The 20,814-nt window shown below is 44.5% G+C and overlaps 1 non-coding gene across 1 annotated transcript; it reads right to left on the reverse strand.

The window, feature by feature from the left end:
* Nucleotides 1–14,871: 14,871 nt before the first annotated feature.
* On the reverse strand, nt 14,872–14,943 carry trnaa-ugc (transfer RNA alanine (anticodon UGC)). The gene has a single exon. It is a non-coding gene; the product is annotated as a tRNA-Ala (tRNA).
* Between the last annotated feature and the right edge of the window lie 5,871 nt (nt 14,944–20,814).

Here is a 20,814-nt window from a genome sequence, read left to right on the forward strand (position 1 = left end):
TTTCACAGGGCCGGCACGGGCGCGATGGGCCGAGCGGCCTCTTTCTATGTTGTTTGATTCTCGCTCACTTTTGGGCTCCGACCCACTGCCCGTTTGAATGGAAGGCTGCAGAGTGACTCCGCCCCGTGCGCAGCTCGACACCGGGCGCTGCCAGAGTGGAGATTCACGGGGTCCGCAGGAGGCCCCGAGTAACACCCCCCGTCTCCACCACCGACCCCCTCCCACCGCACTCCTCTCTCAGGCCACTCCCAGGTACGGGCCCTCCCTCTTTCGGCCTTACCCGCCCCCACCGCCCCTCGCCCACCATCATCATCCTCCTGGCGCCGGTATGTTGCCAAGGGAACGCGACACTGGGACAGCGCCGCGTCTGCGCGGCGTCCCTCGGGCCGATCGGCACGTGCGCGTCGTGACGTTCGCGCACAAAGGGAAGAGACGCGGTCGCGTGTCACGTGATGGGAGGAGTGGCGGGGCAGTTGGGAGCTGTCAATCAAAGGGCTAGGATTCAGCCCTCACTGCGCACCGGGATTGGAGAACTTATGTAAAATGCAAAATGTGCAAGAATGAAACAAAAATAGAAATGTGCAAAAAAAGGAAAAAACTGCAAATACAATAATCAGAATTAAAAACAGAACCGTCTAAACTCACGTAAGTCTGATGGTCTGGATCCTCCTGCCACTATTCGCCTTCCCTACCTCGGGCACAGGCTGAGCATAATGCTTGAATCTAACTTTTTTAATGGAGAGGGTGCTGGGTGTATGGAATGGACCAGCAAGAGAGGCAGTGGGGCCTGATTATATCCGCAAGCTCCCGAGAGTTGGCTAAATACCTGATAGTGATACCTTGGAATATGACAGCCTCGAAATTTAAAATTATTTCTGGGACATGTGCACTAGTTTTTAGTGATTGCTGTACCTAGACACCTAAGCCCCTTTGCTCCTCTACCGTCTCCAATTTCTCACCATAAAGAAAATTCTGCTATTTATCACCTGGTGTCAGCAATAGAATTACATAGAATGTACAGAAGGTCCATGACGGGGTTTATGCTCTATATGAGCCTCCTGTCACCCTTCCTCATCTAAGCCTATCAGCATATATTTCTATTCCTTGGGATATGACGGAAATTGGGATCTTGAATGTTATTTCTGTTACATGTGCACTTGCTTTCCACTCTTTGCTATCCAAAAATAACAGACTTTTATTGATTGATGTACCTGGACACCAAAACCCCTTCGCTCCTCTACAGTCCCGATCGATGCTCTTTGTATTACTCCACACATCTTTGCAATCTGTCAGTATTTACTCTCTTCACTGTCCAATAACAACAGAGACGGCGAGAATGGAACATTTTTTTTGTATTTCAAAATATAGTTTATTTCATAAAATTTGTGGATACACACTGTTCAGTGTAAATGTCACAATTACAATTCAAAAGAATACAATACAGATCGTTCACACTACGATTCAATTTTAACAATTCAGCACACAGTAGACATTTTCTAAGACATGATGCACAATAGAAGGTGAAATGGTCTTACACAGTGGCATTTCCCCATAGACCCTTTGTGCAAGCCGCACCTCGCTTCTATGTGTCCCACAGCTGCTGGGGGTTGAACCCCTCTTCGACTCCATCGTATAGGGATCCTGTCTCTATGGAGGGGGGTTATCAACTTTACCTGAATACGTGGATCCATTCGACAACATTCATGTTAGTGTTTGGCAAACACTGTCTGATGTCTTTCAAACACCTGTCGAACCTTGGGGTCAGAGACGTAGTGGATAATTTCCTGATGGAGCAGAAATTAAAATCGGGACGGTTCTATAAGGGGTGGGTGATCCGCTCTACCAGTTCAGCCCTCAGCGATGGTGAATATTTCTCTCCACGTGTTGTGAACTGATCGGTTTGAGACAATGGACCAGCTTGTGGGCTTCGAAGATTGAACCACTGAATAGGTCAGGAAAGGTGTGGCCGATTCTAGGCATCCGCGCCTGGCGGAAATAGGGTGGTCGTGGCTAGTTAATGATGTCAGGTCACTTACCGCCCAATTAACGCTGGTGTTCCTGCCTCCGCCATCGTGGGTAAGGTCCTGAGAAGAGCGGCCCGAGCAACACCCACCGGTTTCCGGTCAGGCCACGTGTAATATGTAAATCAGAGTATTATGGCGTACACGGAACATCATTTAATATTGGGTACAAGTGGGTGGGGGAGCCGCCCTTTCGATGGGCATTGAGTGGTCCAGAACACTGAGAAGTTTCTTTTTAACTTATATTTTGTGGGGCAAGGAGGAGCAGGAGAGTTTTCCCTTGGCCTGCTACGCCCGTACGAAATCTCCTGGCCCCTAATCGTCTCAGAAATGTATCAGGAGGTTTCCTTAAAGAACTGTGGAAGCAGGCCTAGCCTCATGTCCCATTAAACTCCCTGCAGTGAGTAAACATTGCTGCACAACAGCTCAGAGAGGAAACCATTTCCAGAACTCCCCACTGGAGTTTGAAATTACATTAATATTTCACGACTTAGTAACGGTCCGGGTGTTGGTTCATTACTATTCTGTTCTGGTCAAAACAAAAACTCCAATGAACTGGACGATGTCTGACCCTGACAGCTCACCCTCTGTCCATCCCATCGGGCAGTGTGTGTGATGGGAAATAATCATCAACATAAAAGGATAATTTGATTTTATTCATTTCAGGATTAAACATTTAATATTGAAATCATATTATTTCCAGACTAAAAACAGCAAACCATTTCATGTTAAAATCACATGTTGTATCATTTCACAGCACCGCATTTGTCGGGTGAAATATAATTCCTGTCTGGTATTTCCAAATGCATTTAAAGTATTGGATTGATATCAGTTACTTTAGTGAACTCATTGATGTCAATGGATAGTATAATCAGAAGCGCTGAATAATGAGCGCCCAATCCTCGACCGCACGTCTTACGCCACCGCCAAACGTGAGAATGTACTTTAATTGACTTTTTATTTAATTTCGGATGTTTCTATGATTTAACTAATGTAACAATTAGATGCAGTGGATATTTCACCCCGTTCTTCAGCTCCTCTCTGAATTTAGTCTGGGTCACAGCATAAATACACGTGTTGGTGCAGGAACTGAGCAGCTGAAGCATGAATCCGGCTGACTCAATGCCACTCTCTGTGTAGGACTGGGCGTTTGTTATATACAGAGAGATAACATAAAAAACTTCTGTGCTCCATAACAATATAAAACTGCCTGATATACTGAAGAGTAAAATGATGGATTTCATTCGGTTCTCCATCTCTGGATCCTTGTGATTCTCTCCATTGCTGCGGTCCCAGAGTCCCCGGCGGACTCGACTGGCCACTAAAACGTGCCTGGCAGTGAGAATATTGAACAGCAAAATCAGAATAAATGGGAGACAAGGCGTTAACACAAGGTTAAACATGTCAAACGCTGCCCATGCGGATGAAGTCAAAAGGCTCAGTTTCCAGACACAACCCCGGGGTACATTGTCCATTATATATTCCGGGTCAACTCCAAAGTACCAGGGAATGTTTAGTAAACAGCTCAGCGCACTCACCACCCCGATAACAGCAGCCGCCATTTTCTTGGTGCAATATTTTGTTTTCAGCTTCTGACAACAAATGGCCACAAATCGATCAAAGGTGAAAACCACTGTGAACCAGACAGAGGCCGCTGTGGCTGCTAATCTCAGGATGGCAATGAGACGGCACACGGGGGTAATGGTCAAGAATGAAACTGGGAAATAAATATCAACAATGCGCCACATTATGACATCAGTGAAAACGACCAGGAGATCGGCCGCCGCCATTCCCACCAGGTAGCGAGAGATACATTTGGAGAGTCCGCACTTCCCTCGGGACAGGATCACAATCGCCACCAAGTTAACTGTAAGAAAGAGAAAAGGAAGTAGAGAAATTACTGATCAGACCTGGAGCCAAAGCAGCAGTTTGAGAGGATCTGGGGCGAAATTACCAGCTTTGTTGCTCCATCAAACGTTGGAAACTGATTCACTGACCTGAGCAGCGCTTTCGAGCAGAGAAATGTTTTCAAACACAATTATCAATAATCAATTGGGAAATTGATACAGAAAGTGAATAAAGTGAGCACCGGATCCACTGGAAGGGCCGAGTGAGGGCGCAGTGCCGGCGGGGACGGGATAAGGGGTTTTACTGAGCTGGAATTCAACGGATTAAATCCGGATTTGGGCTCCAGATGGACGGGAAAGTGAGCGAGGGCAGGGAAGGTAAGGGGAAAGTGGGAGATGCTGCTGGTTTGTTGCTCTCGGTTAAGAGAGCCGACAGGGAACGGCACGAAACGGGAAAGAGCGAGTTCCACGGCGGTGAGATTGAGGCTTCGGATCGGATTGGAAGAGACAGCTGGAGGCCAAGCCAATGTGTGAGATTGTGATGGAGAAAAGGAAAAGGATATGTTTGAGCTGGCGGGGATTCAGGAGCAGATGATTTGGGAAAGCGGATAAACTGAAACAACGGATGAGGAGTCAGAGGATTCAATGCAGTGGGAGGAGAGTCTGGGATTCACAGGGAGAGACTGTAGGAGAGTGTTAGAGGAAATCTAATTTATAAGTCACAGTAACACAACACAATTAATAAATTCAAAAGTTCATTTCTGTGGTTATTGATGTTTGATATCCTGTGTTGGGTATGAAATGTGTTCAATAAATTTACTTTGTACATTCAATTACAAATAAATTTATATGTATTGATTAAATCAACCTCGTACTTCAATGAATTAAGCTGAGACATGGCGATTCAAATAAAATATCCGAATAATTCATTACCATCTCGAAATGACTGAGTCTATTCTATCAATACACTTCAATTTTGTTTATTTATTGAATCAACTAATAAATAAAAGGAACATTCACATAAACAGATTGAGGACCTGATAGCGATAAACACACCTAGCGACAGTACAATAGAACTCTCACAATCTGACAACATCCTAATAACACCTTCAAGTCTCATTTCCTCTTCCTAATTGTCCTGAAAGTTTCAGCATTTCATTCCAATGAATTACTCACACCACAACCTTCCTCTCTCCCTCTCTCTCTTCTCGCGTTCATCCTCCCGTCTCGTTTTCCTTCTCAGTCGCGTTCCCTATCGCTCCTCTCTATCTCTCCGCACTGTCACTACTCTATTTCTCAATGCCCCTTTTCACATCCGAGTAAATCCTAACATCCTGCCCCTGCTTTCTCTTCACCAGCCCCGTGTTCCAACGATCCTATTATCAGTGTCAGTTTGTTAAATGGTGAAGCCTCTGTGAACATTTAGTGTTTCGACAGACCATCCAAGTCGCCACCTGTTCCCCTACACTGTTCACTTCATTTACAATGCATGGAAAACCCAGAATCGAATGCCTCTTCCAGACACACCTCACAGTAATTGAAATTCCTCCTCCTGTAATTACAAAGTACAGCGTTAGATGGCGGCATTGTTCAATTTAAAAAAAACACCACCATCACCACTACTACTTATAATCGACAGATAAATAGAAGGGCTCCTGATTCCGACAGGTAAATTGCAAATTGATACAACATAACCACAAAATATTGCATTTTACAGTGAATTCATCCACTGTAAAGCAGAGAATGAGATGTGAAAGAATCAGCAGCAAACTCAGTTCAGTAACCAGACATCTGGAGCTGCATTCTATCCACACATAATGAAATAATCTTTCATAACAGTGACAATCAATAAATACATTGAAATCCCAATTAAACTGAACCATGTTATTGTGGAGGGAGGACATTGCGCTGCCTCCTTGTAACATTGAGACCGTGAGCTGTCTCTTGATCAATCACTGAAAACACATTGATGAAAAAATATTACAGGACAGGTTGGTTGCACAACATGAAACTGTTAACAGCTTCTGATTGTCTGATACCAGCTCTTCGCCCAGGCACCTGATTGCAATACATTCAGTACAGTGAATACTCCATTAACAATGCCAGTGTTATATATACAAAGTTCCTTGCAGATATAATGCAGCTCCTGCAAGACCGAAATTGTCTTCAATCCATCATCCAACTGATAGAACAGAACATGCGGCTGCGGAAAACATACGGCAGTAAAACTAATTGGCCAAGTACAGCAGCAGAGTTAACACCGATTTTGAGTATTCACAGGTGAGTTAACGGCTTACCAGGAACTCCAATGGCTGAAATAACGGGATAGCAAACGCGTTCTACCTGAAACATTAATGAATATCCCATTTCTGTGAGAAACAGTAACTTGTGTTGATCTGAACACCGCAGCTCTGGCAGTGACTCTGAGCTAATGCATTGCAACCAGCCCTGATTTATACTGGAGATAAATCCCCACTGACACGGTTATACCCCTGATCATTGCTATTAGTTACAGTCACCTGAACAAACACAGTACATCAGCGGCTTTGTCTCCAATGTAAATAATGACGTGGATATATCACAAACATCTCAAAGTCCAGGACATTATCTTAATGAGACCTCTCTCAGGAATGAAGTTAAAAGCTGCTCAGAAAGGACTGGTCCAACAACAATGAGCGGCTTAATTTACAGTTTTACGACAATTGTATTGATCATGTTCACTCCGGCCGATTCATTTATAAATTTTACAGCATTCTTCGCGTGCACACTGAATCCAGGGACACACGCAGACCCGTTTCACTCTGTTCCTGCAGTTTCCCACTTACAAAATGAATTTTGAGTCTCTGACACGGGGATAGTTAAAGGCCACGTTGAGGATTGGAGCCGAGAAATGAATGTGGGTGATATTAGGGGTGTGGACATTGAACGAACTTCATTGCCATTCCTCTCTCCGTTATTTTACTGCAGATGTTTACCCGTTTATTTTACACTGATTGATGGTTCCAGTAAAATTACTCCCGTGTAACCCCGAGCCAAGCTCATGACCCGATTTGACCTCCACCACAAAGGCTCCGTGCTTCCCTCACGCGCCTCCATTCCTTCCTCAGCCCATTGTCATTGAGACCCTCATCAATGCCTATGTCCCCTTCACACTCCATTTCTCCAATGTTCTCCAGGCCGGCCACTCATCCTCGATCTTCCAACCAGCACCAGGTCCTGGCCGGACTCATCGACCCTCACTGACTCCCAGTTCCCCATCACGTAATTTTTAAATTGTTCATCCCGGTTTTAAAATCCCTCCATGGCCCACCCCTCCCCATCTCCGGCCTCTCCTCCACACCTACCTCCTCAATCATCGATCACTGGCCTCTTCGGTTGGACTACCCTCGCTTGGTTCCACTCACCGTTATTTCTGCTGTCTCTAAAGTTTCAATCCTTGGCTCCCTCCTCTTCCTCATCGATATGCTGCCCTTTGGTGAAATATTCCGCAGACATGGACCAGCTTTCAGCTCTACGCTGACAAAACCACCGCCTCTCTTCAACCTTCCAATGCCTTTGTGTTGTCAGAACGATATTGTTTAAGTTTAGCCCCGATTTCATCCAGTTAAAAATTGGGAAATCATGATCTTTGAGCACACAATCTCCACATTCTTGCCACATGGTCCATCCTCACCCCTTTTTTTTGATTGTTGTGTCCCTCACCAATCACCCAAGCCCTTATTGACCTGCAGTGGCTTCCATCCAAAACCTGTAGTTTAGTTTTATTCTTTCTTACAATTAATTCCACCAGGGCCTCACCCCTCGATATCTCTGTAACCTCCTCCAGCCCCGCAGCCCCTCCCAAATACTCTGGCCGCTTGTGCCTCCTCAGTCCATTAGCCCTACTTTTGACAGCCATGCATTCAGCCATATCCACGCTCCAGAATTCCCTTCCAATGCACCTCCATCTCCCTCTCCCCCTTTCAGGTGTCAGCCATGGCTCTTAGGTCGCAGTCTCAGATTCTGAATTACAAAGTGGTGAGTTCAAGTATCACCTCAGAGACTTGAACACATAATCCAGGCTGACACTGCAGTGCAGTACTGAGGGAGAACTGTACTGTCGGAGGTGCCGACTTTCGCACGTTAAGCCGAGGGCCCATCTGCCCTCTCGGGTAGATGTAAAAGATCCCACGGCAATATTCGCAAATCAGCAGGGGAGTTCTCCCTGGTGGCCTGGCAATGTTTATCCCTCAACCAACATTGCTAATACCGATTCTCTGGTCATTTATCTCACTGCAGTTTGTGGGAGATTGCTGTGTGCAAATTGGCTGGAGCCATTTTCCTACACTACCACAGTCACTGCACTTCTATTTGTGCTTCATTGATTGGAAAGTGTTTTGGGATGTCCTGAGATCTTTCAAGGCGCTATTTAAAGGCAAGTTGATTCCTTCTTTCAGACCCTCCATGAAAGCCACCTCTTGCTTCATGCTTTTGTCATCCACTTAATATCTCCTTCTTTGGCTGGGTTCCATTGTTGTCTGATTATACCACAGTAAATCGCCTTAGGATATTTATCTATGTTAAATCCGCTATATAAAAACAAGTAGTTATTGTTATGTTTTACCATCCTCCACTCTCTTCATCCCACCATTGGTGGCCATTCCTCAGACATCTAAATTTTACACTCGAAAACCAACCTTATCCACTCCGTCCGTCCATTTGCTTCTCCTCCTTTTATACCCTGCTTAAACCCACTCATTGACCAAGGTTTCCGCCAGTCCTCCTGATATCTTCCTATTTCTTTAAGGCCCGTTTTCACCCACTCGTCCGTGAAGCCCCTTGGGAATGTTTATTACATTAAAGGCGGTCTGTGAATGCAAGTTGTTGTTGACTTTCATTGGAATGTGTTCATTTGTTGTCCACTGTATGAGCAAAAGTATTTTCTATGCTAACATTCTGGTAACAGAAATAGATTTACATAATGGGTGGACTTGTTGAGATAAATGAACATTGGCAATTACTCATGAACACTGTTTTGTTTGAGCAACATAACTCGGTTTATCTACAGACATCACATTGAAATAGAGAGCATTCTGGAGCTTGGATATGGCTGAAAGCACGGCTGCCAAAAGTGGGGCAGATGGACTGCGGAGGTAGCCTTTATGAAGTCCTCTATCCAAGATGAGACCACTAACAGTGAATAGGATGAATGTTTATTAGTTATTTGTCTTTTTTAACTTTGTTTATAACCCGTTTTACCGCTCTATCGGGCTGAAGACGAGGATGAAGCTTAAGTATTTATTCTCTTTGGTTAAAGCCCGTAGTTCCAGAGGACAGTCTGCAGTTTCGACGCCCCCTTATAGAAACAACATTAAACCCACAAAGAGCACAATGTAGATTCTCTCGAACGAGGCCCGGGAAGGGAAAATATATGAGTCAAAATTTGAAATACCGGCATTATTTCCACAGAAATAGACACGAAACTTAAATTTTAAATATGAAGGTGTTTGATAGAGTAATAGAGAGTTACTGTATCCTTTGGTTGTGAGGATCAGTGATAGAGTAATAGAGAATTACTGTATCCTCTGGTTGTGAGGATCAGTGATAGAGTAATAGAGAATTACTGTATCCTCTGGTTGTGAGGATCAGTGACAGAGTAATAGTGAGTTACTGTATCCTCTGATTGTGAGGATCAGTGATAGAGTAATAGAGAATTACTGTATCCTCTGATTGTGAGGATCAGTGACAGAGTAATAGTGAATTACTGTATCCTCTGATTATGAGGATCAGTGATAGAGTAACAGTGAATTATTGTATCCTCTGGTTGTGAGGATCAGTCACAAAGAGTCATCAATTCAGCTCATCATGGAAGAGTTTAAGTTTAAATTCTTCACGCAGAGATTTTTTGGAGCTCGGAATGTTTTACCAAAAGGAAGGGAAAAGGCAGAAAAGAGACAATTGCAACTTTTACCATTGCCTCGTTTAAGAGGAAATTGAATTTGTATTTGAAATTGATGAATATATAGGTCATTTGGAAAATATTTGCCATGGCTAACGTTTTGAATTGCTTGAATGATACTACAGGCCGATGTGCTGCCCCATATCTCACAATACGGTACTGTAACTCAGGGATATAACTAAAGTTCCCTCTTATAATCTGAACTGGATATTCATGTTTCTGCACTGTCCAATATCTAATAATACGATACTGTAACCCAAGGAACTAACAATAGTTCCCCCTTCTACTCGGAACTGGAAATTCGTGTGCCTGCATTGCCCAATATCTAATAATACGATAGTGTAACCCAAGGATCTGACAATATTTCCCTGGATAATCTGAACTGAATATTCATGTTTATTCACTGCCCCGTGTCGATCGATACGACACTGTACCCCAGGGATGCATCAATGGTTCCCGTTTTAAACTGAACTGGATATTCGTGTTTCTGGGCTGCCCTTTTCTAAAAATACGACAGTCGAAATCAGGGATGTGACAATAATTTCCCTTATAATCTGAACAGGGTTACTGCACTGTCCAATATCAATCAATACGACAGTGCAACCCAAGGATGTAACAATAGTTCCCCCCTGATAATCTGAACTGGATATAATTGTTTTTGCCCTATCCAACATCTAGCAATGTAATAGTGTAACCTCGAGATGTAATAATAGTTCACCCTTAAAATCTGAACTAGAAATTCGTGTTTCTGTGCATATGTCACATGCCTCACCAATCTTTCAATATTCGGACCCAGGAAACACTTGTTAAGATGAAGCTGATCCCAATCGATGAACTGTTTCATTTCACACCAAGCAAACTCACAAGCCAATCGGTATTATCGGCTTCACCAATTCAATCAGTTCGTCTTAACTGTAGCTATCAATATAAAATAAAGTATATGCAGCACTTCCCCACATCAGCGGGTCTATTTGATTGACCTAATCAAAATGTCTTCTGACTGTCCTCCTGTTGTCTAACCTTCTAAGTCTTTGAAAGCTTGTCCCTCCCCGGAGATCAAACTGGTCCTGATAATTCTATACATGATCCAACTTTTGGACAAGGTGATCTCCACCCCAGCCAGAAACAGGTCCAGCTCTCGCTTGAAGGAATTCGGCGAATCGGCGTCCACTGCACGAGCCGGGAGTCTGTTCCAGAGGTTCTTTATTCTCTGGTAAAAGAATCACTTCTTGTCATCTAACCTCGATCTGGCTTTGTACAACTTAAAATTGTGTTCCCTGGTCCTCCCGAACCTATTTAGTTCGTACGAACTGTCTACTCGAGCTCAATATTTTCCCTTCATCATCTTATACACCTCGATCAAATCACCCCTAAGTCTACACTTCTCAATGGTGTAGAGTCCCAGCTCTTTTAGCCTATCTTGACAAATAAGATACTTCAAACTGTGAATTAATCTAGTAGCCCTCCTCTGCACCCTTTCCAAAGCCTCAATATCACCCACCATGCGGGGAGGCCAAAATTGGACATATATTCAAACTGAGGTCTGACCAAGGTCTTGTACAAGAACAAAATAGTAGGTGTTGTTTTGTAAACAATTGGAGTACAATGTGGGGAAGTGAGAGGTCATTCCCTTTGGGACTAAGAAAATATATCAGAGCATTTTCTAAATGGCGAGAAGCTAGTAACTGTAGATGAGCAGAGAGATTTTGGGGTCCAACTACAGGGATCAATAAAAGCTAGTGCACAGGTACAAAAATCATTAAAAAGGCTGATGAAATGTTGGCCTTTATCTCAAGGGGGCTGGAATACAAAGGGGTGGAAGTTATGTTACAGCTGTGCAGAGCTCGAGTTAGACCCTATCTGGAACAATGTGTTCAGTAAATGGGCACCGAACCTCAGGAAGGATATATTGGCCTTGGTGGGGCTGCGGGGCAGATTCACTTGAATACAGAAGATTAAGGGGAGATCTAAATGAGATGTTCAAGATGATTAACGGGTGTGATAGGGTATATAGACATGAACTATTTCCTCGGGGCGGGGGGTGGGGGGAAGTCAAGAACAAGGGGGCATAAACTTAAAATTAGAGCTCGGCTGCTCAGGGTGATGTCATGAAACACTCCTTCACAAGACGGGTAGTAGAAATCTGGAACTCTCTCCCCAAAACGATGGGGGTCAATTGAAACTTTCATAGCTGAGATTTATAGGATTTTGTTCGGCAAGGGTATTCAGAGATATGGAATCAATATTGCTGGTGGAGTTAAGATGTAGATCAGCTATAATCTAATTGAATGGCGGAACAGGCTCGCGAGGCTGAATGGCCTACATTGGTTCCTCTGTTCCTATCTCCTCCAAAGTGACTCCAGCTTCCTATTCTCTTTACCTATCACATCACGGCGTTGCTCGTGAACCTTTAGAGCTCTCTGCTCTATTTAAAGTTAAGTTTAAGACAGCTGCCGATCTGGGCCTTGAAAGACTGCGGGACTCTCTCGTAAAGATCAGATGCTGCAGTATCAGTTTGTTTCAACCATGGGAAAGAGGGAGAGAGGGAAAGGAGAGAGAGTGAAAAGTTCCAGCAGCTTGTTTTCGCCAGCGAGGATGGGAAAACATTTCTCCTCATTTCCCCTCTCGTTCTTTTGCCAACTCTTCTAAATCTCTGAACTCAGGTTACCGACCCACTTGCCAGTGGAAACAGTTTCTCCCTATTTGCTCTACCAAAACCCCTCATTATTTTGAATACCTCTACTAGGTCTCCTCTTAAACTTCTTTGCTCTAAGGAGAACAATCCCAGATACTCCAATCTCTCCACATAACTCGAGTCCTTCATCCCTGGTATCGTCCGGGTAAACCTCCTCTGTACCCTCTCCAAGGCCTTGACATTCTTCCGAAAGTGTGGTGCCAAAATTGTTCACAATACTCCAGTTGACGGCTTTCCAGTGATTTGTAAATGTTCAGCGTGACTTCCTTCTTTTTTGTTCCATGTCCCTATTTACAAAGCCAAGTGTCACATTCGCTTTCTGAACCGTCTTATCAACTTGTTCTGCCACCTACAAACAGTTGTAAATATGCACCCCCAGGTTCCTCTGGTCTTGCACCCCTTCAAAATAGTACCATTTGGATTCTCCTGCCTCCACATGTGGTTCCTCCTAAAATACATCAATTCTCACTTATCCGCAATAAATTGCAACTCCCATTTATCTGCCCATTTCGCCTGTCTGCCTATATCACCCTGAAGTCTGCTACTATCCTGCTCACTCTTTATCTTTCGATTTTGGATAAAATTGTGAAAAGATCCTCTTGGACTCACCTCACCTTTAAACACAAGGAAGGCAAGACTTTCGTTACCTGGAGACAAACCTAATGCTCGGCAGAGGATAGCATTCAATGGAAGAGCGCACGCACCGTATCAATGGTTCCGAACCCAGGGCTGGATTGCGGGCCCAGTGAGAGAGTATTCCACTTTGACAGATTGGGGAGGACCCGGGACAAGTGTTTAGACTCCGCAAAGGCAGGAATAGGCTGGATGTTAGGCGGTTCTTCTTTTCCCAGTGAGTAGTGAGCCTCTGGAATGCGTTGCTCGCTGGCGTGGTGGGGGCTGACTCTCTGTCTGCCTTCTCCAGGGAGCTGGACCGGTTTTTGGGCTGGGGCAGAGGTCGCAACATATAAAAGGTAAGAGGATTTACAGTTACTGTACGTACGATCCATGTGATCTCCTGGACTGGTTGTGATCACCTGAGGCGGTCGGGAGGAATTTTCCAGTGTATTCTATCCCTTAGAAGCCCTAGATTTTTCTCACATTCTTTGCCTCTCCCAGGAGATTCCATGGCTGCCGGCGGGGGGAAGGGGGAGTATGTGTCAGTAATGATGCTCCAGCCATCACGAGTGAGGGGCGGGCCTGATGGACCAGCTGATCTTTTACTGCCCGACATTTCCGTTTGTTCGTCCACATCACCAGCCTGTCAAGGTGTTTTCAATGAAGCGATCTTCACACAAACCCACACCTGGGGCATGTCCTGCGTCTGTCTTTAGTGAAACGGGACGCAGTGTCTCTGCTCCTCACGTTATTTTCCTCTGAAGCTCAAGGGCTCGAAATATTCTCGTGGCCTCTGCTACAATGTGTCTGAGAATTTCTAGTCCCGTCCAACCGTCCGTTGTGGGATAACATGGCTGTTGTCTGCTTGAAGCACAAGAGGAGATGATTTTAAGCACAGTAAATCATTGTGTTGTCTAAACACAGTAAACACTCTGTCCTTCTACCCTTGGTTACAGGTCTATTGGATTCGGGATTGTAGCTCTCTGGTCTCGCGCCTGCTTTTCATGTATATATTTCTGGGTTGAATATCTAACACCTCAAAAATTGTTATTTCACCAAAATGTCCCGCAGAATGGCGAATCGTGCTTTCAGAGCGAAGCGAGTTACAACTTCTGAGACAAACATTCTTCAACTGTTCCGGAGCAGGACTTCATCTCACGGTCCCCTCAGCAGCTCAGCTCATAGCAGCCGCTGACTGACCGGAATTCAAATCATAAAGTCCTTGGGAAATAACCTGCGACCTCATACACGCGAAACATGCGGTCTATCACTGAGCTAAAATAGCCAGATAATAACGACATCTAACCATGTGTAAAAGGGCTGCGTGCCTCTGTTTGCGAAGTCTACCCGAGGATTTACTGGGCTGAAAAGCATCTCATTTTTTAATCATAGGAGACAACTATACCTGAGGTTTGCGGACCTGATACAGACATAGTTGAACAGAAGAAACCAGGTCTCGCTACTCAGAGAAATGAGAAAGGAAGCGTTGAGAAGAAAGTCTGAGAGTCTCCTCGGGCTGCGCTGACCATTATTTCTGTTTTAGGTCGGCGTTCTTCGAACGCCTACGCTGGACATTGCACCGTCACATATCCCGATCAGTCGGCGGTTGCTATGAGCTGAGCTGCTGAGGAGACCACGAGATGAAATCCTGCTCAGGGGCAATTTAATGCTTGTGGAGCCTCAGAGGTTAGAATTCGCGGCAGACCGAAATCAAGATTCGCCTTTCTGTGGGTAATTCTGGTGAAAAAATAGCGTTGGAAATACTGGGGTCTAAACCCAGGACCTCATACATGCAAAGCACGCGCTCTACCACTGAGCTACATCCCCACATATGAGCACCTTCCAACGAAGAGCTGATCTCCTTAATTTCATGAGGCAACATAAGGTTTTTTGGGGGGCTTCAATTCATCTCCTTTTCTGCTCCAACCAGACAATTAAACATGAAGTTTGTGGACCTGATGTAATTGTGGGTGAACGGAAGAAACCAGACCTCGGCACTCAGAGCAATGAGAAAAGGGGCGTTGAGAAGAAAGGGTGGGAGAGGGGGAGAGTCTCCTTTGGCTGTGCTGTAACCATCCTTCCGATTTCATGGCACATTTTTCGAACGGTCCCGTTATCAGTCACTTTGCTTACGGTTGGACGGGACTAGAAATGCTAAAGCACATTGTGGCAGAGGCCGGCAAGAATATTTCGAGTCCCTGTGCTTCAGAGGAGGGTAAGGTGAGACACAGACAGCATTGTGTATAATTTCACTATAGACGGATGCAGGACTTGCCCCAGGTGTGGTTTTGTGTTTAAAGATCACTTCACTGCAAACACCTTGACGATCTGGGGCTACAGACGGACATGATGGTCAGGAAAAGACCAGTTGGTTCATCAATCCTGCCCCACATGCCTGGAGCATCGTGACTGGACACTTCCCACCTACACCACCCGCCCCTCCTCCGGGAAACATGTAATCTCCTGGGAGCGGTTACAATCTAGAAATAAATCCAGCGCCAATAAGGAGGGGACATTCTGCGAAATTCCTCCCCGACTCCCTCAGGCGATCGAATCGAGTTCAGTGGATCGCACTGACCATATGTAGGTGAACTGTAAAATCACCCACCTTCCATATGATGTGATCTCTGCCTCAGTCAAGAACTGGTCCAGATCCCTCGAGAAGGCAAATTGAGAGTCAGCACCCACCACACCAGCCGGCAATGCATTCATTATTCTCTGGGAAAAGAAGAACCGCCTAACATCCAGCCTATTCCTACCTATGTGTAGTCTGAACGCCTGTCCGAAGCTCCTCCCCGATCTGTGAAACTGGGAATAATCTATTTCTTCACTCAGAGGGTGGTGAACCTGTGAAATTCTCTACCACAGAAGGCTGTGGAGGCCAAGTCACTGAATATATTTAAGAAAGACAATATTCTACACACAGAAGGCATCAAAGCGTATGGAGGGAGAGCGGGAATATAGTATTGAGATAAAGGATCAGGAATGATCATATATAATGGCGAAGCAGGCTCGAAGGGCCGAATCGTGATCCTATTTTCTCTGTTATTATTACTGGGCACGCTCTCCAGCCCCGGGATGGGAGCCATTTCAAAGGCGCGTGCGTGCTTCCATTGCATTGCATCGTATGCAGAGCGTTCGGTTTTTCTCGAGGTAAAGAAACTCTTTCCTGTCCTTGTGTGTGAGGACAAAAGGATCTTTTCAAAATTCGAAACATAAAGAGTTTGGAGACATCGGGGATTGACCCGGGGAACCTCATACATAAAAAGCATGCGCTCTTCCACTAAGCTACAGCTCCTTACTAAATCCCTTTCCACTTTAGAATAAAAAAGTGGGCTTTCTGCTCTGTCTCTCTCGGAGAACGAGATGCCCAGTCGTAGTACGTGCTCACAATGTTCAACCTCTGCTTCAGTTCACGGGGTTTCTGTCCTCTTTACTTCGAACTTTCCAAAAAAAAAGTCAGCGGAAATTTTAAAAATACAATTGTCAATGATCAGTGACGAGGCTGACATCCAACCTCTGAATCATAAAGTGAGATGAATGAATGACAGAGCGTCAAACAAGAGCTGGGACTGCTCGCTCGACATTGCACTGTCAAACATTCCGGTCAGCCGGCGGTTGCTATGAGCTGAGCTGCTGAGGGGACCGTGAGATGAAGTCCTGCTCCGGGGCAATTTATTGATTGTGGAGCCTCAGAAATTGAAACTCGCTGCGCTCAGAAAGCACGATTCGCCTTTCCGTGCGTAAATCTGATGAAAAAATATATTTGGAGGTGGAACCCAGGACCTCATAGATGCGAAGCATGCGCTCTACCACCGAGCGACATCCCCAAATAAGAGGGTGGTCCAACCAGGGAAAGAAGAGCTGATTTTTCTCATTCTTTGAGACCACCAAATGTGGGTCTGCCACGTGATAGATTATTTCCAGTTTCAAAGATTGGGGAGGAGCGGGAACAGGCGTTAAGACGACAGAGAGGGAAGAATAGTCTGGATGTTTGGCGGTTCTTCATTTCCCAGAGAATAGTGAGTCTATGGAATGCACTGCCGGCTGGTGTGGTGGGTGCTGACACTTTGTATACTTGGCTTAAAATCGTCTAGTTTTCTGCTGCAACCAGACAATTAAAGGTGAAGTATGCGGACCTGATACAACTGTGGGTGAATGGAAGAAACCAGGCCTCGACACTTAGTCTAATGAGAAAGGGGGAGTTGAGAAGAAAGGCTGGAAAAGGGGGGAGAGACTCCTTGAACTGTGCTGTAACCATCCTTCCTATTTCAGGGCGCATTATTCGAATGGTCCCGTTATCAGTGACTTTGCTTACGGTTGGACGGGACTAGAAATGCTCAGGCACATTGTAGCAGAGGCCGGCAAGAATATTTGGAGTCCTCCAGCTTCAGATGAGGGCAAGGTGAGGCACGGAGAGCATTGAATCTCATTTCACTATAGAGGGCCAGGTGTGAGTTTGTGTTTAAAGATCACTTCACAAAAAACACCTTGACGAGCTGAGGGTACTGACGGACATGATGGTAAGGAAAAGACCAGTTCGTTCATCAATCCTGTCCCTCATGCCCGAAGCATCGTGACTGGACACTTCCTCCCTACATCAACCGCTCCACACACCGGAAACATATAATCTCCTGGGAGCGGTTACAAACCAGAAAAAAATACAGGGCCAATTTCTGGAAATTTCCCCCCCGACATGTTCAGGCGATCGAAACCAGTCCAGGACATGACATTGAACATGTGTCGGTTAGCTGTAAAACCACTCACCTTCTGTATGATGCGATCTCTGTCCCAGTCAAGAACCGATCGAGATCCATCGAGAAGGCAGCAGAAGACTCAGCACCCACCACACCAGACGGCAATGCATTCCAGAGACTCACTACTCTCTGGAAAATGAAGAACCGCCTCACTTCCAGCCCATTCTTACCTCTAAACCCCTGTCCGCTGAATTCCAGCCTCGGAATCATAAAGTGAGTTGTATGAATGAGAGAGTGTCAAACAGGAACGAGAACTGTGATTGCTGGCTTGACGTTGCACCATCACACATTCCGGTCAGTCGGGGGCTGCTATGAGCTGAGCTGCTGAGGCGACCGTGAGATGAACTCCTGCTCCAGGACAATTTAATACTGTGGAGCCTCAGAAAATTCACCTTTCCGTGGGCGGCGGGTGGGAGAGGGGCAAGAGACTCCTTGCTTTAAGATTAGGCATTTTTAGCATATCAAGCCGACATTTAGATTAGAAGTTTTCAAAATATAAACCATAGAAACCTCTCACGTTTACATTAGGCATCTTAATGCATAAACAGCACCCGCTTATAAAAATAAGATCTCTGAGGATAGTCGCTGAGGATCATGAAATGGCCGAGTTAAAACTTACCCAGAATACAGAAGGTCAGACTGAGCGAGGTGATGCTGGAATCTATTTACATTCCAGGGTTCAATCATTTTGCAGAAGGTAACAGGCGACATTGTGAATGTGTAGAGAATGTGTTGAGAATATGATGAGGATGTGTTGCGAATATTTAGACCTTGGGCATGTCGTGATATAGGGGCATTGGGTCCGCACAGACCATCAGCATTTCTGATAGAGGGTCAAGGAATGTGAATAAGAAATAATGATAAGGGAGAGTTTGCATGAAATGAGTGGTATAAAGAATTCTAGTTTTACATTTCAATTTATGGAAGGACAGGACGGCGAGAGAGAGAGACGGATAAGCAGCCACCCGAGGGTTACAGCTTCTATGCAAAGCAAGACTAAAGGTTAGTATCCTGTCCTTCTGACTAATAATATGGCCTGAAACATTGTGTGTGTGTTGATACTTGCTAATATTCAATAAAGGATTAATCACAACCTATTGGTGTCGAGTCCGAATCGATCTTATAAACTAGCGACTGCGGCGTCGGACCTTGACAAGAGATAATGTGGATTGAGTGAAACTAAGTGCTTCAGACGGACAAGGTGCTAAACCCAGTCCGTTAAGGTAGGAAAACCGTTTCGCCGGGACCATGAGTTTTACTCTCCAATGCTTACAGTTACCATGGGGGCTATCAGGGAAGCTTTTTGAAAAGTATCTGAGCGTCGTGATGGGCAGAGAAATCTGTTAAGAATTGTCTAGGAGGTAACAGGTATGGGTGAGACTCAGACTGTGAGTTTGAGTCTTTGACTCAGTACAAAATGGGGTTAACTAGCGAACAACAGTAATTGAAAATTGGTTTGGGAGAAAACAGGATAAATTAGTTTATCATATAATAAAAAAGGAGAGAGTGGAAGATCCAATCCCTTTTGTAGTTACAAGCTACAAAAGTTCTTTTGTTTGCGGCGCACTGTTTCTTTAAAAGCCTGTGTGAATGTTTCGGTGCCAGTGGCTGTGGCAAAACCCTCTTTTAAAGCCTGCAGTGCAAAAAATGTTACAAAGATTTTGTTCAGCTGCGAAGGCTAACTTTTCTTCAATTATATTCAGTACTTTTTACACTCAATTGGAAAGGCGACTGAAGAAACAACAAAAAGAAAGGGAAAGTAATGTATTGGGTTTTTGTAAGCACGCGCTATTTCTATAATGTTATCTGTTTTGAATTGTGTTAAGTTTAAGATATTGCTGAATTAAATTGGAGATATTGAGGTTAACTAATCTATTAAATTGTGAAAAAACAGACTTTTATTGCGGCCACGGTGAAATTCTGATTATTGTAAATTATGTGTGAGACTTTAGTTCCCAACATGAGATTATCACATTAAAAGCAATTGGCATTTTTGAATTTCTCACAAATGCCAAGGAGTTAATGATTTCAATTGGATAAGTAGTTGATGTTGAGTTTAATTAGTAGGCAAAAGGTTAGGCACAACCTACTCTTTTCAAAAAGAGATGTATGAACTAAAATGCTGCCTTCCCTGACAGGAATATGTTTAAAATTAACAGTGATGTTAGTCATGATTTCAGCTTGTTTTAACCGATTTTCAATTCCTAATGAAAAAAAAGCTTGTTTAAACAAAATCTGTGCTTTCTCGGCTCATGTATTGAAAAATGGAAGTCAAAAATAAGCTAACATTTATTTTCCAGAATTTAATTGTATTCGGATCTTTGTGCAAATTATTATTGCTTAACGGCACAGAGGCATGGATGGGGTGGGGCGGTTGGGGGAGAAGTAAAATGGAGTTAGGTTCTTTTTCATTCAGCTAAGTTTTTTAAGTTGATGTTAAAGCAGCGTGGGACAAGATGCGTGAGCCTGATGATATCTGGTTCCGCCTTCTTTTCACTGCAGAGAAGTTAAGCCCTTCCACAGGCAGCTGCTTTAGATTTTTTTCTTGTCTAAGATTAACCCTGCCTCAATATTGACCAAGCAGCAGCTTTTCTATTGCAGAATGTAAGCATATATAAGGCATTATTACATTTTTAGGTTTCTTAATTTGAGTGGATATTTCTCCACATTGATGGAAGGAGATCAGGAATTGACAACTTCGGTTCTCAAGAACAACCAGAGTGGATCTTCTTTTAAAACAGGTGAACATGGTTTTCGGAACCGAATCTGTGTTGATGGTGCAGGATTACCGAGAATAGTTCTTTGATATAAAAGTGGCCTCACAGAGTTGCGGAGCAACCCTTGCTGAAAAAGCCTCGGTTCAGGAGGAGATCCAGTAGTGTTAAGAATTTAAGACCTCATCGGCAGACATCGGCAGATATCGAATGTCACAGCGTTGTGA

This window comes from Heptranchias perlo, unplaced genomic scaffold (genome assembly GCF_035084215.1).
Source record: "Heptranchias perlo isolate sHepPer1 unplaced genomic scaffold, sHepPer1.hap1 HAP1_SCAFFOLD_43, whole genome shotgun sequence".
NCBI classification, from domain to species: Eukaryota; Metazoa; Chordata; class Chondrichthyes; order Hexanchiformes; family Hexanchidae; genus Heptranchias; species Heptranchias perlo.